Here is a 16,106-nt window from a genome sequence, read left to right on the forward strand (position 1 = left end):
CTCATGTGAGAGGATAAATGTGAAACAGGTGGTATGGACTTCAGAGGCTCAACCCTCGGTAGATTGCCATAGACCTCGGTGGCTGTTGAGTTGGAAACTCTTTTCTAACCAGTTTGTCCCTACGTGTAGCTACTTCATATAGTGTGGTACAATCTCCAGGCAGTGTTACAATGCTTCATATACATTCAATTTACGCTTTACAGTAAGTCTTTGAGAACTACTTCGTTAATATTTCCATTTTATAGGTGATAAAACTGAGCACTGGAAGGTTAAGAAAGCTGTCCAAGATTATATGGCTAGTAAATAGTAGATCTGGGATTAAACCATGATCCTATGATCTTTACTGCTATACTATACTGGAGACGTATGACACTATTTGAACAAATATTCTGTAGCAGACCCTTGGTTATCACACATCAGTTCACAGCTCTAGCTACAAATCCACATTGGTGGCCTGATCCTGCCTTTATGTAAAATTTTGTATTTGATAAATATCTCACAATTCTTGGCAACCTTTTCAGTCAAAAGCAAATATATAAAAATTATTTCTGTGGGAATATCAATGTAATGACTTTCCCCCAATTTAGTGTCTACAGTTCTATTCATGTTTGTGAAGATTTAAATTGTTGTCCTGAAAGGTAAAGATAATATTCAGTAAGAGAATATAATTTTTACCTTTTGATGAGTGATCATATTTCTTTGTTTTCTTTTAAAAAATTGCTCTGGAGCAATGCCTGGGTGGCTCAGTCGGTTAAGCTTCTGCCTTTAGGTCAGGTCATGATCCCAGAGTCCTGGGATGAAGTCCAGTGTTGGGCTCCTTGCTCAGCAGGGAGCCTGCTTCTCCCTCTGTCTGCCGCTCCCCCTGCTTGTGCTCTCTGTCTTTCTTCCCCACAAATAAATAAATAAAATCTTCAAAAATAAAATAAAATAAAATAAAATAAAATAAAATAAAATAAATTGTTCTGGGAAATATTTGCATCATTGCTTCATGTTTCCTAGAATATTTGCTCAATGTTACAAGATTAATGGCAAACTCTATGAGGGGAAATCATTGCATATTTCTTTGAAAGTGAAATATTTAGGAACATGGATAAAATACTTGTTGGAGTGATGCAGTTCATTTTCACAACATGACTGATTATAGAGGCAGGAAACGTTGGTCCAGAAAATCTTCTGAGTGGGGAATATAGGAGGCCAAAGAGATCTGAAAACCTGCATGTAAGGGGCTTTGCCATTTTCAAGAGTGTTTTATATTATACTTCTATTTAAAGGCTCAGGGGTGCTTCAGTAATTGTTTAATTGTTATGTGTTTATAGTTTTCTATAAAATTATACCATACTAGAGGTATGCTCCTTTCTTTCAGCTCTTCCTGTAACCGAAGGTAATACCATCCATCTGGTGGCACTAACTGAACCATAGACCGGTCCAGGGAGGACAGAAGCCTCTAAAAGCTTTCAGACCTCTCACCAAAGACACATAAGGTGAAGCAACACCTCTCTGATGTGAGACAAATTGTTAGATGAAGAAAAAGAACAGTTAAAAGTGAATTAACAACTCTTAAGGATCTGAATGTCGGAGAATTTACAAGTCAGTGTAGAGAAGTGTTTCATTTGTTCTTTGTAGTTAGAGAATAACTGATATCTTAATGCAATTTGAAAAGAGGATTAGGATTTTTCACCAGGTACCATAGGGGGATTGAGCCAATTTATTTTCATAAGAAGGAAATAAAGAAAAGCTAGATGAGAGTTGATTGTTCCTTGTGAGCATTGCAGGGTAAACTGGTTCATAATAACAATGGAAAGATGTACTGTATTTTTCTTATATGCTTTTTAATAACAAGTGAGTTGATAGAATGTGTTTGACTTTATCAACATTTTTAATTCTTTAAATCATTACTCGATAGCTCAGTAAAGTTTTCAGAAAGTTACCTAATTCATATTTATATGATTCCATTGCTGGCTTGGAAATGATCATTTTCATAATATAATTTTAAGTAAGAATGTAGAAATAATGCAGTTGAGAAGTATTATTATCATTTGTTTCTTGGGGTATCAATACAACTTAAGTTTTTCCCCTGGGTTAAGTGCTTTAAGGTTAAATTTTCAACATGGTAAAGTCTAGAACCATAACTTAATTGCCCCTGTACTTCACAGCCCGCATTGACTTGGGTGTCTGAGTCATGGGATTTTCCTCACAGGGAGAGATGGTGGGGAAGAAGGTCAGAAACCAAGTCTAGATCTGGTGGCTGTCTCTTTCCAAAGGATAGTATCAGGGGCCTGGGGCAGGGCATCCCAAATCTGCAGTCTCAGAGTGAAGTGTTTGGGAAAGGTTTCATCCATTTTTTGATTTGTGCTCAGAGTTATTGATGGATTCAGATTTCAGTCCCAAAGGAAGAGGGGTCTTTTATCAGGACTTGGGATAAGATCAGAGAACTAGTCAAATGGACTGGTTTCAGGGTTGGAATTTCCTGCTAGCCAATGAACCAGAATAAATTAGAAAAGCAGGCAGAAGCTCAGCCTGTGGACTAGGTTCTCATAATTCTGCTGGCAAAGAGGGTACCTATAGGCTTCTTGCCCTAGAAGTAAAATGTAGGATTAATCTAGATCCCACCCCACAGTATGGAAGGCCACTAACTGTGTCTGGCTTTGTATAGTTGTGCCTGAACAGTGAGAGTGGCTTAGCCTGTTAATTGAAGTTTTCACTACATTCATAAAACAGTGAGACCGTGGAAAGTAGAAACTGAAATGTAGATATATTTCCAGAGATATCAACTATCCAGTGTATTAAATTTCATATAGTTTTCTAAGAATATAGTGTTTAATAGGATAATTAAAACAATATTTTATTAATGAAAACAATACATGCTTATTGTAGAGTTAGCAGAAGGTAAAAAGAATTCTACCACTTCAATGTTAGCATTTTTATATCCCCTTGCCCCTTTCTGTATTTCAGTTGGAATCATATTGCCTTTATTTTTGGTCTTTTAAAACACCATTTTAACGGCTGTATAATCTTTCTGTTGTATTATTTCAGATTATATGTCTAGAAAATATATTCCTGACAGTGAAATAACTGGATCAAGAAATGGTAACATTTTTTTAGGGCTCTTGAAACATATTGCAAAATATTTTCCCAGAATGCTATATTTTATATTTGTTTTAAATGGAGTGTATGAGGGGACTGGTTTCACAGAGTATTAGGATTGTGAAAATCTTTGCCAATTAGATAGAGGGAAATTGTGTTTCATTATTTTACTAGTAGTCTTTGATCCCTTCTGAGATTCTACTTTCTTTTTTACTTCCAATACATTTTTTAGACATTCGTATTTCATCTTTTGTGAGTTTTCTATTCCCATGTTTACATATTTTTAAAATTTTTTAAAATTAATTAAATAAATTTTTTTTTTTTAAGAGAGGAAGAGTAGAGGGGAGGAAGAGGGAGAGAGAGAGTCTTAAGCAGGATCCAAGCCCAGCACAGAGCCCGATGTGGGGCTCGATCTCAAAATCCTGAGATCATGACCTGAGCCAAATTTATAGTTAGACGCTTAACCAACTGAGCCACCCAGGTGTCCCCACATTTGCACATTTATCTATTGCAGTTTTAGCTTGATTAATTTGTATGAGATCCTTTTGAAATTAAGATTAATAATGTTTCAGCTACTAAATTTTTTTATAGTTAGCTGCTTTCTGTTTTAATGGATTTATTAAAATATAGAGGTTTCCCACTGTATGTTCAGGTCTAAAGAATTTTTCCTTATTTCTTCTAATATCCATATTTAGAAAGCAAAAAATGAGCACTTAGGTGGTAATAATTGTCAATGGATGGAACATATACTTTATTTTGGGGCCTTTTTTGTCATTTACTTCTCATAATAATCTTAGGAAGTAATTGCTTCTAGTACTTTGATCTGTAGATGGTGAAACTAGAGTGTAAGTCAGCAAATGCATGGTAAACTGGCCTTGGAACTGATCGTATGACTACGGATCCCGTGCTCTTCACTAGTCCTGCACATCTGGTAGAACAGAGCAGACAAGCGTCATCCTAAAATGAGTAAGATAGTAATGGAATGCATCATGGAAGACACTAGATTTAATATTTGAATTTGATTTTCATTTTTCTAATATTAAGTATTTGTTGATCCAGAAGATTTTTTTTTTTTAAATTTCCATGATAGAGTTAGAACAGTATCTTAGGACAATATTTTGTCTAACCATATTGCTTTGTATTCAGTGTCATAAATCAGTGTGTGTGTGTGGACAAGATTTAATTACACAATGGAAAATTCATTTTTAATACAAGTTTGATCTATTAAATAAAGCTTTCTACATTAAAAATGCTGCAGTTATACCAACCATACAGATTATCTATATTTCCCAGATTAAATTAGAATTTAAGTAATTATAGATTTTTTATTTGTGTCTTTCATCCAGTACCTAAGAGAAATGATTATCACACCAACAAAATAATTTTTATTGAACATTTTCTTATATAAAATGGCAAGACAATAACAACAACAAAAACCCCTCTAATTTTCTTAGTATTTTTAAACTTTATTTATTTTTTTATTTATTTTTAAAGATTTTATTTAATCATTTGACAGAGACAGCCAGCGAGAGAGGGAACACAGGCAGGGGGAGTGGGAGAGGAAGAAGCAGGCTCAAAGCAGAGGGGCCCGATGTGGGGCTCGATCCCAGAACTCCGGGATCATGCCCTGAGCCGAAGGCAGAGGCTTAACAACTGCGCCACCCAGGCACCCCAGTATTTTTAAACTTAAAAAAAAAAAAAAATCCCAGATGCTGTTGAGGTTTGTGTATTTGTCATTTACTCAAACATTGAATTTTCCTAGAAGGAAAGTCCTTTAAAACAGATGAACTCTGTGTATCTATGATGGGTTCTCATTCAATAACTGGCAGAATTTCAGAGACTACTTTTTAAATCACGGTTATCTCTATATAGGCATACTTCGTTTTACTGCTTTTTCAGATACTGCGTTTTTACAAATTGAAGGTTTGTGGCAACCCTGTGTGGAGCAAGTCAATCAGTGGCCTTTTTCCAATAACATTTGCTCACTTTGTGTCTGGGTCACATATTGGTAATTCTCAAAATATTTCCAACTTTTTCACTATTTATCATGGTGATGTGTGATTGGTGATCTTTATTGTTACTATTGTAATTGTATTGGGGTGCCATGAACTACACCCATATAAGATAGTGAACTTAGTCTATAAATATTGTGTGTGTTTCCTCTGTTCCGCCCATCAGCCATTTCCTAGCTCTCTCCCTCTCCTTGGGCCTTCCTATTCCCTGAGACACAGCAATATACAAATTAGGCGAATTAATAACCCTATAAAGGCTTCTAAGTGTTCACTTGAAAGGAAGAATCACAGGTCTCTCACTTTAAGTCAAAAGCTAGAAATGATTAAGCTTAGTGAGGAAGGCATGTCAAAAGCCAAGACAGGCTGAAAACTAAGCTTCTTGCATCAAAGTTAGTCAGGTTGTGAATGCAAAGGTAAAGTGCTTGAAGGAAATTAAAAGCGCTATTCTGGTGAACACACAAATAGAAAGCAAAACAGCCTTACTGCTGATAGGGAGAAGGTTTTAGTGGTTTGGGTAGAAGATCAAACCAGCCCGAACATTCCCTTAAAACTAAGGCCTGATCCATGGCAACATCCTAACTTCCTTCAATTTTTAGAAGACTGAAGGAAGTGAGGAAGCTGCAGAGGAAAAGTTGGAAGGTAGCCGAGGTCGGTTCGTGAGGTTTGAGGAAAGACGCCGTCTCCATAACATCCGAGCGCAAGGTGAAGCAGCAGGTGCCGATGTAGACACTGCAGCGAGTTATCCCGAAGATCTAGCTAATTCACGACGGTGGCAACACTACAGAACAGATTTTCAGTGTCTGCAAAACAGCCTTCTATTGGAAGAAGATACCATCTAGGATTTTCATGGCTTCAAAGCTTCAGAGGACAGGCTGGCCCTTGTTAGGGACTAATGCAGCTTCAAGTTGAAGCCAAGCTTCATTTGCCATTCTGAGAATGTTAAGGCCCTTAAGAATTATATTAAATCTTGTGCTCTATAAAAGGAACACCGAAACCTGGATGACAGCACATCTGTGTACAACGTGCTTTACTGAATATTTTAAACCTGCTGCGACCTACTGCCCAGAAAAAAGATTCCTTTCAAAATATTCCTGCTCATTGGTAATGTAGCTGGAAGTTCAGGAGCTCTGAGGGAGATGTACAATGAGATGGATGTAGTTCGCACGCCTGTTAACGCAACATCCATTCTGCAGCCCGTGGATCAAGGAGTCATTTTGACTTTCGAGTCTTACTATTTAGGAATTACATTTCACATTTCAGAGGGCCGCAGCTGCCACAGGTAGTGATTCCTTTGATGGATCTGAGCAAAGCCCAGAGTTTTATCTGGAAGGGATTCACCCGTCTAGGTGTCATTATGGACATTCATGATTCATGGGAAGAGGTAAAAATACCAACATTAAGAGGAGTTTGGAAGAAGCTTATCGTAGCCCTCATGAGTGATTCTGGGGTGGGGGGCGGTGGGAGCGGGTTCAGTACCTGAGTGAAGGAGCTAGCTGCAGGTGTGGTGGGAATAGCAAGAGAACTAGGAGTAGAGTGGAGCTGAAGATACGACTGAATTGCTGCGATCTCATTTTAAAACTTGAATAAATAAGGAATTGCTTTTTGTAGTTGAGCACAGAAAGTAGTTTTTTTGAGATGGAACCTACTCCTGGTGAAGATGTCGTGAGGACTGTTGAAAGACAGCAAAGGATTTAGTATATTACCTACACTTAGTTGATTAAGCAGCGGCAGGGTTTAAGAGGATTGGCTCCAGTTTTGAAAGAAGTTCTGCTGTGGGTAAAATGCTATCAAATAGCATCACATGCTACAGAGGAGTTGTTCATGGAAGGAAGGGTCATTTGATGCAGCACACTTTGTTGTCATCTTTTTTTAAATTATTATTCATTTATTTGAGAGAGATTGTAAGAGAGCACAAGCCAGGGTGAGCAGCAGAGGGAGAAGCAGGCTCCCCGCTGAGCAGGGAGCCCCATGTGGGGCTGGATCCCAGGGATCTGAGCCCGAGGGCAGACACGTCACCGACTGAGCCACCAGGTGCCCTGTTGTCATCTTAAGAAACTTCCACAGCCACCGCAGTGTTCAGCAACCGCCACTCTGATCAGTCAGCATCTATCAACATCGAGGCAAGACCCTCCACCAGCAAAAAGATGACAACTCACTGAAAGCTCAGATGATGGCTAACAATTTTTAACAGTCAAGTATTTTAAAGGTAGGTACATTTTTTAGAAATAATGCTGTTGCTTATTAGACTAGAGTGTTGGGTAAACATCACTTTTCTATGCACTTTGAAACCAGCAAATTCACTTGACTTGCTTTATTGCAGTGGTCTGGAACTGACTCTGCGATATCTCTGCGATATGCCTAGAAATTCAAGTAGAACAGCTAATTTGCCCTCAATACAATGAATCAAAATGGTGTTTCAATCAATGTTGGAAGGTAGGAAACCACCCTTTTTTCTTTCAGAGGCTTGAAAAAGATGCGACACAAATATTTGGCAATGAAAGTCGTTGGGTCCCAATTCTAGGCTCAGGCAAATATTTTCATCTCTCTAGGCCTTTTTCTCTTTAGCAGTAAAATAAGGCTATTGATTTCACCTTAATAATGGCTGAGATCCCTTCCAGCTCTAAAAGTAATCTTTGTAAAATAGACTGACATACCCTGCAATTGTTTGCAAGTTTTATGAAAGACTGAAGGGTAGGAAAGTGTCTCAACCTTGGCTGTGCACCTGGCCAAATTTGTGAGGCTTTGAGAAATGCGTTCCCTTATCTAGAAGGTTGTAGTTCAGAACTCTGGATAGTCCAGACTCAGGACTATATTTTTAAGAAGTTGTCATGTGAAGGCCTTGGGTAGTCAGGTTTGGAACTGCTGGAATGAAGAAGGGTCCTATGTGGCCGTCTGTCACTGTTCTTTCTCCGTTGAAGGATTGAGGAGGAGGATATCCTTCCATGGACTGTTTCATTTTTAAAAATTTTGGTCATGGAGGAAATTTTCTTAATAGCATGCTGAGGGAAGTGTAATAGTCTTTTGTGTCTTTTCTATTCCAGGAGGCAAGAACTATTCCACCATCAGAGACATGCTTTCATATGCGCACATATATAGCTCTGCCTTACCTTGGAAATAAGAAAAATTGCGTTCATCAGAGTTTAGTTTGAGGGTGGAGAATAGAGATGCGTAAAGATTTGGCGGGAGCTTTGCCCTTTTGCCTTTCCCCTTTATTGTTGTTTGTCACAGTTTGTTGTCTACACGTTAGGTAGAAGACACTGAGCATATATTGTTTCATTTCATCTTGTCAATAAGTCTTGAAATAAGGGGAGATATTTTAATATATTCTGTTTACAGATGGACAAGATCAGAATCAGAGATTTTATTTACCTGGTCCAGAATAACTTTGCTAGAATCAGAGTGGAGATTTGAATTTAGGTCAGTTTGACTCAGAGTACTTTTAAAAGATACAGTGTCTGTGGTTTTCAAATAGGGTAACTCAGACCTCAAGCATCATGGGTTAGAAGTAAAACAAAGTGGTTTTTGTAAAGAGCACGTATCAGATATCATAATTATAAATGTAGGAATTCATAAGTTTAACATATTATCGTTTTTGCTCTGATTTGGCTTGCGATGCAGATTGAGTGGATAGCTCCTGGTCTTCAGGTTTGCTTTGTAGGTGGACTCAGAACTGGCACCAGGCAAAATTACGAGCCACAGTGGGCTCTTTTCTCTTTTTCTTTGAGCTCTTTGCCCTCCTTCTCATCCCTCCTTCCTCCCTCTGTTTCTCCTCCCCTCTTCCCTTCTTTCTCTTCTCCCTCCTTCCTCCTCTTCTTCCTCCTTTCTCCTTCTCTTAGCCTTCCTCTTCCCTCCTTTCTCCTTCCCCTTCTTCTAGTTCTCTTGGGTTTTTAGGCAGCACCCAGTTCCCAGCACAGGGTTCTGTCTATTGATCTGCCCTTCCTGGAAGTGTCCCACAGAGACTTTGAAAAACTTGGATACGGTACTTGGAAAGTTAACTGAGTTCTAGTTCACCTCCCTTCTTCCACTGAAGAAGAAGACAACTGTGTCAGCTGGGTTCCCGTCAAGAGCTCTTTCTTTTATAAGGTAGTTGGGAATTTGAGGTAGATTTTTGGGAGACAGTGTCTGAATTCTGAAACTATATGCCACATTTGTCTGTATGCATGTTTTCTGGTCCATAACTTCATCAGAGTCTCCAAGGAGTCTGTGTTCAAAAAACAAGACAGAACAAAGTATTTGCATTCCATCACGTTGGTGTTGTAGGTAGTCTTATCTCATACTTTCTATCTCTGCTCCTAATCAAATATTACTGTGATAGCTCATTCCCCAAGGGTTTCTTATTCCTACTGATACACATGCTCATTTATTTGTTTACACCCTTCCTCTGTTTTCATGAAGTATTTGGAATTGTTCATGTAAAACATCAATATATTAATAACTTAATTTGATTTTTTATCCAAGGGGAATACATTTCCTAATGTAATATACATAATATATTCCTTAATTCACTTCAAAAGCATTTCATTTAATATGCTTAAAAATGGTTTCCAGATGTAGGATTCTTCATTCTTATCAGTATATACAAAACACAGAAAATTTAAGGTACAGAATATAGAATGCCTGTTCAGGCTGTATTTATTTTATCTGTAAATTGTTTTCGCTTCATTGTCATGATTGTACCAAGTTTTAATTTTTTACTATTTTTCTAATCCAGAGGTTAAAAACTTGAATACCTTGAGGGCTGATGGGAGTTGAGTGGGTTGTAGGTAAGACAATAGGGATTAGAACTATGACAAAATCGAGAGTAATTGCACTGCTAAAGGATTTACGTTCACACTGTAGGAAAAACACCAATAAACAAATATGGGCAAGAACGGATGTATGTGACCCCTATGCTACTATCTTTGTAGGACTAAACATGTGTCAGTAAATTGGATACATTTGCATTTAAACTATGGCAGGAGAAAGTAGAGTGATTTTTCAGTTATACTTTGAGAAACGTGTCCTTTTTTGATCCATATCTCTGTTCTTCATTGAGTTGAGAGTTCCATGAGTGGATGGACTGTTGAATCCCCAGAATCTATCAGGATATCTGGCACATAGGAGGTGTATTGAAAACACATCTACCAGTATAGTCAATTCTACCCTATAATTATTCCTCAAGTGTGTGCACTGCTGTGTATCTCTGCCAGGAGTACCCAGATCTAGGGCTACTGTCTTTCCTAAACCAGTGTTATAATTTAGAACCTGAAGGATGTTTTCTGATTCTAGTCTTGTCCATGTCCATCTACTGTCCACAGTGAAGCCAGAGTGATCCTTCGAGGATTCAAGACTAGTGATCTAACTCCTCCAGTTCAAAGCCTTTAATAGAGTCTTAATTAGCTGCTTACTATTCAGGCCTCATGTAAAAAACTGACCTCACGCCAGCTAAATAGAGGATTCCCCTCACAATAGGGAAGGGTCGTGGTCACTCCAGGGAGGTGTCAGAAATTTTACATAACCTTATTCAGGTGTAACAATTTTTAGACACTAATAATAGCTCATGAAATATCAACAGCAAACTTAAGTTTTGTATGTGTAGATTGTGGCTTCTCAATGGCAACATTGGTTTTGGTTCTTTCCTTATCCTTGTATCTGTATCCTTTGCAATGACTTACAGTTCTTCCTGTTAAGAAGGTAGAGTCTTTCCCCACCTCTTGAACCTGGGCTGGCCTTGGGATTTGCCTTGGCTAATAGAGTGTGGCAGAAACATGGGTGTGCCAGTTCCCAGAATAAGCCTCAAGAACCCTCGCCTGCTTCTGTTCTCTTTTGGAACTCTGCCACTGCCAGACTGTTGAATTTGAGGCTAGTCATTCTAGACTAGCCACCAGCCAGCTGACCCTGAAACATGTAAGAGAGGCCTGACAGGAGCCGAGCAGAGCCACCTACCCAACCTGTCCCTGACGACACATGCTTGAGTGAGCCCAGTAGAGACCTATAGACTCGTGAGCAATAATTCATGTTTGGAGCCACTGAGTTTTAGGGTAATTTTTGTAATGATAACTATACACAGATACAGAGATGCTTTTCTATCCAGTCACTGAAAAGACTCAATAAAAAGAGACAAATTGAACACATTGCATCTTTTTTAAAGAAAATCATCACTATTGAAGTTTAGAAGGATCTGACAAATGCATCTACCTCTTCTTAAGAACTTGCATGAAATGGTAGAGTTTGAACATTTTTTCTCTTCTGATTTTTTTTTTTTTAAATCGCAAGAAGGGAATACAGAATAACTTTGTTTTTTAAACTGGAGCTATCAGAGCTAACAAATTTATTACCAGAGAAGAAACTTATATAGAGAAATTTGCCAAAATGTCTGTTCTATAGTTTTTGAAGGAAATGCTAAATTTATATAGAAACACTTGACTTCCGTTTCAGACAGAATAAATATTTTGAAAATCAGGATTTTTCAATATATAGAAAGCACAAACTAATGTTAAATATAAGTTTTAAATGTGTTGCTGAGCTGGTGAGATATGAAGGGAAATCTTCAGAGGCCAAAAATAAGAAAACATGAATCCAGAAAAATAACCGAGTTCTGTATCTGACAGCCCTGGTGACCCAACTCTGGAAGAAGAAATAACACTTGAAGATGACAAAGCATTACTACAGATAAAACAAGGTCACTGCCTTTCTGTAAGAGAGTCAAATACCCTGAAAGATACAATAATTCCTAACTTGTGTATCTAAAAGCATGGCTTAATTTTTTTAAAGCTAAAATTAAATGAGCGGCAGGTAGAAGTTGACAAATGCAACTGTTCAGAGAGAGATCTGAATGTAATGCTCTTTGTTATCGACTGACCAAAGCGGGTCCCAAATCAGTGAGCATATGAGAGAGTGGAGCCACACAAATACTACATTTAAATATAATGGCTTTTGGGGCATTTGGTTGGCTTAGTCAGTTAAGCATCTGGCTCTTGATCTCAGCTCGGGTCTTGATCTCAGGGTTGTGAGTTCAAGCCACACGTTGGACTCCACACTGGGCATGGAGCCTCCTTAAGAAAAAATATATAACAGCTCTATGCTATATACAGCACAACAAAGTCGTTGAATCCATATTTTTTGCAAAGTCATGGAAAATGTTTTGAAAAATGACCACTGACTTTCCAGGTAGCCGAGCACAAGGGAGGGCAGTGTGGTAAATAACACCCCCAAATTTCCTCTCCAAATGATTTAAATTCACAACTATTACAGCTCTATGTAGAAGTATACCCTCAGTATTCCTCGAGGGCACAGGATGCTGAGATTGTGAAGTAACTCTGTGCCTGGCAGCCCTGCACGCTGCTGTTCCTCCCCTGTCATGCTCATACTGCAGGTTTGCAGAGTACAAATGCTGACTGAGTAAAACGGCAGGGAGCAAGGAAAGCAACGGTTGGTTTGGTCCATGAGGAAGAGTTGGAGAGACCATTACCGGAGGGATTAAATAGAGCCCAAATCCAAGAACACTAAAAAAGAAATTGGGCAGATCAGAGCAAGACTGCAGGAAAAGGATTTCAAAGAATATTATGTAAAGGGCCAGACCAATAATGTGATGGGACAGGCTTCCAAATACATAGCTTTTTAGGGAGAAAAAGTGAAAAAGAAAAGATTCTTTGTAGAGGGCACCTAGGTGGCTCAGTTGGTTGTCTGACTCTTGATTTTGGCTTAGGTCATGATCTCAGGGTCATGAGATTGAGCCCTGTGGTGGGCTCCATGGTGAGTGTGGAGCCTGCTTAATATTCTCTCTCACCCTCTCCCACTGCCCCTCCCCATACCCTCTCTAAAGAAAAGAAAAAAAAATCTTTAGGTAATTAGATGATGAAGGAGAAAAGAAAGGAAGGGGATAAATTTGGGGCTCTAGAAAGCAAAAAATAAACAGAATCTTGGAGGATTCAACACTTTCCCCCATCACCAAATCAAATAAATAAATGACCAAGCAAAACAGCTAAAATACTTGAACTTTGCCAGACTGACAGAAAAGAGCACCAAAAAATATTCAGTATCAAAAAGTGAACAAAAGGAAAGTAAAATCGATACAGATCTGTTGAAGGAGATCAGGAAATGAATTTTCATATAAGTCAATAATAAAATCAGGTGGAATACCACCTTTGTTCTGAAAAACAACCAGGAAGCAGGAAAAAAAAAACAAAACAAAACCTACCTATGTCTACCCTCCAAATGGAATTAAATGTATTTAGCAAGTATTTAAGTATATGAAAACCCACCTTTAGTCAGAAATTTAATAACTAAAAACAAATGAAAAAAAAAGCAAAGAAAAATGAAAAATAGTGTATGTATTGAACTTAGGAAATGAATGGAAGAAAAAGACAAAGTTATGTCATAAATAAAGATAACTTGCAAGGCACCCCAGGGAAAATGGACTCAAATGAAAGTTAATAAGAGGCATCAGAGCAACACAGGGAAAAATGCCAAGAGAATACAAATGACACAAAGCAGCAAAGTGGATCAGAGAGGAAGTAGCGGAAGTAGAAGACCAGCCACGAAGGAAAAATATGTGCATTGTCTGCTGAAGAAGAAAAACAAAATAATGTACAGAACCAGTATTTAAAACTATAATCCAAAAAAACCTTCCAGAAATAGAAAATGACCTGAATTTCTGCACATTAAAAAGCTTACCTGGGAAAATTAACCCCGAAAAATCCGCTCTGAGAGTTAGCCAGTTTCAGAGGTAATGATACAGTTCTTAAGGCCAGTAGGCAAGAGGAACAAGTAATCTACAAAGGTAAAGTAATTAGACTGGCATCGGATTTTTCAAAACCAACATAAGAAAGCAAGGCAGCCATGGAGCAGTTTTTATTGTGATACTAAATTAACTGAAAGTATGAACAAAGAATTGATAGCCAAACTATCCATCAAATATCAAAGCTTTAGAAAAGCAATGGGGGAATTTTGTACCCATCAGCTCTTCCTGAGGAATCTACTGGAGAATGAACCGGGTCCAACCAAATGATAACTAGGAAAACTTGAGCAAGAGAACTGATAGTGATTATTTTAAAATAAATAAGTATACATGTAAGACTAAAACAAAGGTAGAGGTGAGATACCACAGCTAAAAAAAATTAGAGGAAAGGAAAAGAGGATGCTAGGAAAAGCTCTTTTTCATGTGGGCAATGGCTGGTGTTAAAGGATAGTGAGAAAACCCCACAGATTCTAAAAGGTTTAACAAACAAACAAAAAAAATAGAACTTAAGGACATTAAAATTGTACAAGTACAAAGGTAACCAATATAAAAAAATTTAGTGCTTCATAAATACTACCCCCAAATCTTTTAAAATAAAAGAGCAAACAGCATATATAAAAAATACACATAATTACCCAAGATTATGGTACATTCAAGACCAAATACATCAGCCAGAATGATAGATATGAGTGGGGTTAACTCACCCAGGAAAAGAAAAAGATTTTCATTTTGGCATCTAAAACAAAGCCCAACAATATACTATTTTTTTAGAGACACACCTAAAACAAGGTGATTCAAAAGGCTAAAAATTAAAAAATGGACGAAAGTACATCAAGCATAGGGACACAGGAAGAGAGCAGGCCCTAATCACAGATAAAACAGAATTTTAGACTCAACAGATTAGGTATCACAAAGGACACTTTTTAGTGCTAACAGCCACAATCCACAACAAAGTATTTTCCAAATAACCCAACAATAGCCTTTATGAAACAGAACCCACAAAAGATGGAGGAAGACAGATAGAATCCATTGCTGATAGGTGACTTCAGTATACTTCATTCAGCACAAGACAGATCAAGTAGACAGAAGATTCATTAGTAGGAGATAGAAAGTTTAAACAGTGTAACCAGGGTGGGACTCATGGAGATCTCTCTCTCTCTCTCTCTCTCTCTCTCTCTATATATATATCTCCATATATATATATATATATATATATATATATATATACCCTGATAATAGAGATGATACATTCTTCTCAAGTGCCTGTCACACATTCTTAAAAATTGATCACCTACTAGTCAGAAAGAAAACATCAGTTGCTTTCATAAAATAGAAATATGGCAAATGTCATTTCCCGCTCACTATGCATTACAACTAGAATTTGCTAACAAAACCAAAAACACATTAGGAGCGTTGAAGGAAATAGAAACGTTCAGTTTACAGAGAGAAGACCAAGTGTGTATGCACAATGTTTGTAGAATGATGGGGGGTGAATCTTTATGGCTGTTGAGGAGACAGTGTAGTTGGGTTAAAAAGAAAACTATCATATCACATTAGAAGGAATAAAAATTTTAATTTTTCAGTCCTGATGCTTAATTCAACAAACTGAATTTCTATTTTTCCTACTGTGTGCCAAACACCAGGTGTTTGGAGGTGAAACTCCTCCATGCCTTGGAGAAGCTCTAGGGGTGGGGGGTAATTATGATCAGTACAGTGGCAGAATTGATGAAGTACTATGGAAAAATCCTTGCCATCTAAATTAATCTTTTTACTATTTTTTGCTTGTGAAGGAGCTAGGTGTTCGTAGTAGGAAGAAGCACTCCAGACCCTGTGCTGTTTTCCTTCTGTATCTTGTGGCTTGGATGATTCAAATCCTACACAGTAGGCATTCAGCACAATTAAAACCCGACTAATGATTTTCATTGGTCCTGATCTTGTAGTTTATAAGTACTTCTTTGTCATTTTATTATTTATACATTACAACAGTCCTTTAAATAAAGAAGAGATTGGAACCTAACGTCATAGAGTTGGGTGAAGACCTTCACCGGAACAGATCACTTCTAGATGCTTCCTGCGCTGGGATTCCTTCTTTGATTCATTTTGGGCTAGGAGTGCGTTGGTCAGTTAAGTCTTGTTTTTGTTTATCAATAGTAACTTCCACTTCTTTTAATTACATGAGTTAGACTTGTTTATTTTAGACCACTTAGAAAGTATAAGATACAAAAAGAAGAAAATAAATATTTACATTAACTCTATCACCCAGATGAGCCCTAGTCATACTGTGGTCTATA

General features: G+C 37.7%; 1 protein-coding gene across 2 annotated transcripts in view; it reads left to right on the top strand.

The window, feature by feature from the left end:
- Positions 1-16,106, top strand: part of BMPR1B (bone morphogenetic protein receptor type 1B) — a 380,630-nt gene that overhangs the window by 110,037 nt on the left and 254,487 nt on the right. Inside the window, exon 2 of one of the 2 annotated variants that reach the window (XM_057309681.1) lies at positions 1,364-1,481. The exons of the other annotated variant lie outside the window; for it this stretch is intronic. The gene's annotated coding sequence lies outside the window, so the exon portion shown is untranslated. The remainder of the gene's footprint in view (positions 1-1,363; positions 1,482-16,106) is intronic. 2 annotated transcript variants of the gene reach the window in all.

Source organism: Ursus arctos, unplaced genomic scaffold (genome assembly GCF_023065955.2).
Source record: "Ursus arctos isolate Adak ecotype North America unplaced genomic scaffold, UrsArc2.0 scaffold_9, whole genome shotgun sequence".
In the NCBI taxonomy this organism is placed as follows: Eukaryota; Metazoa; Chordata; class Mammalia; order Carnivora; family Ursidae; genus Ursus; species Ursus arctos.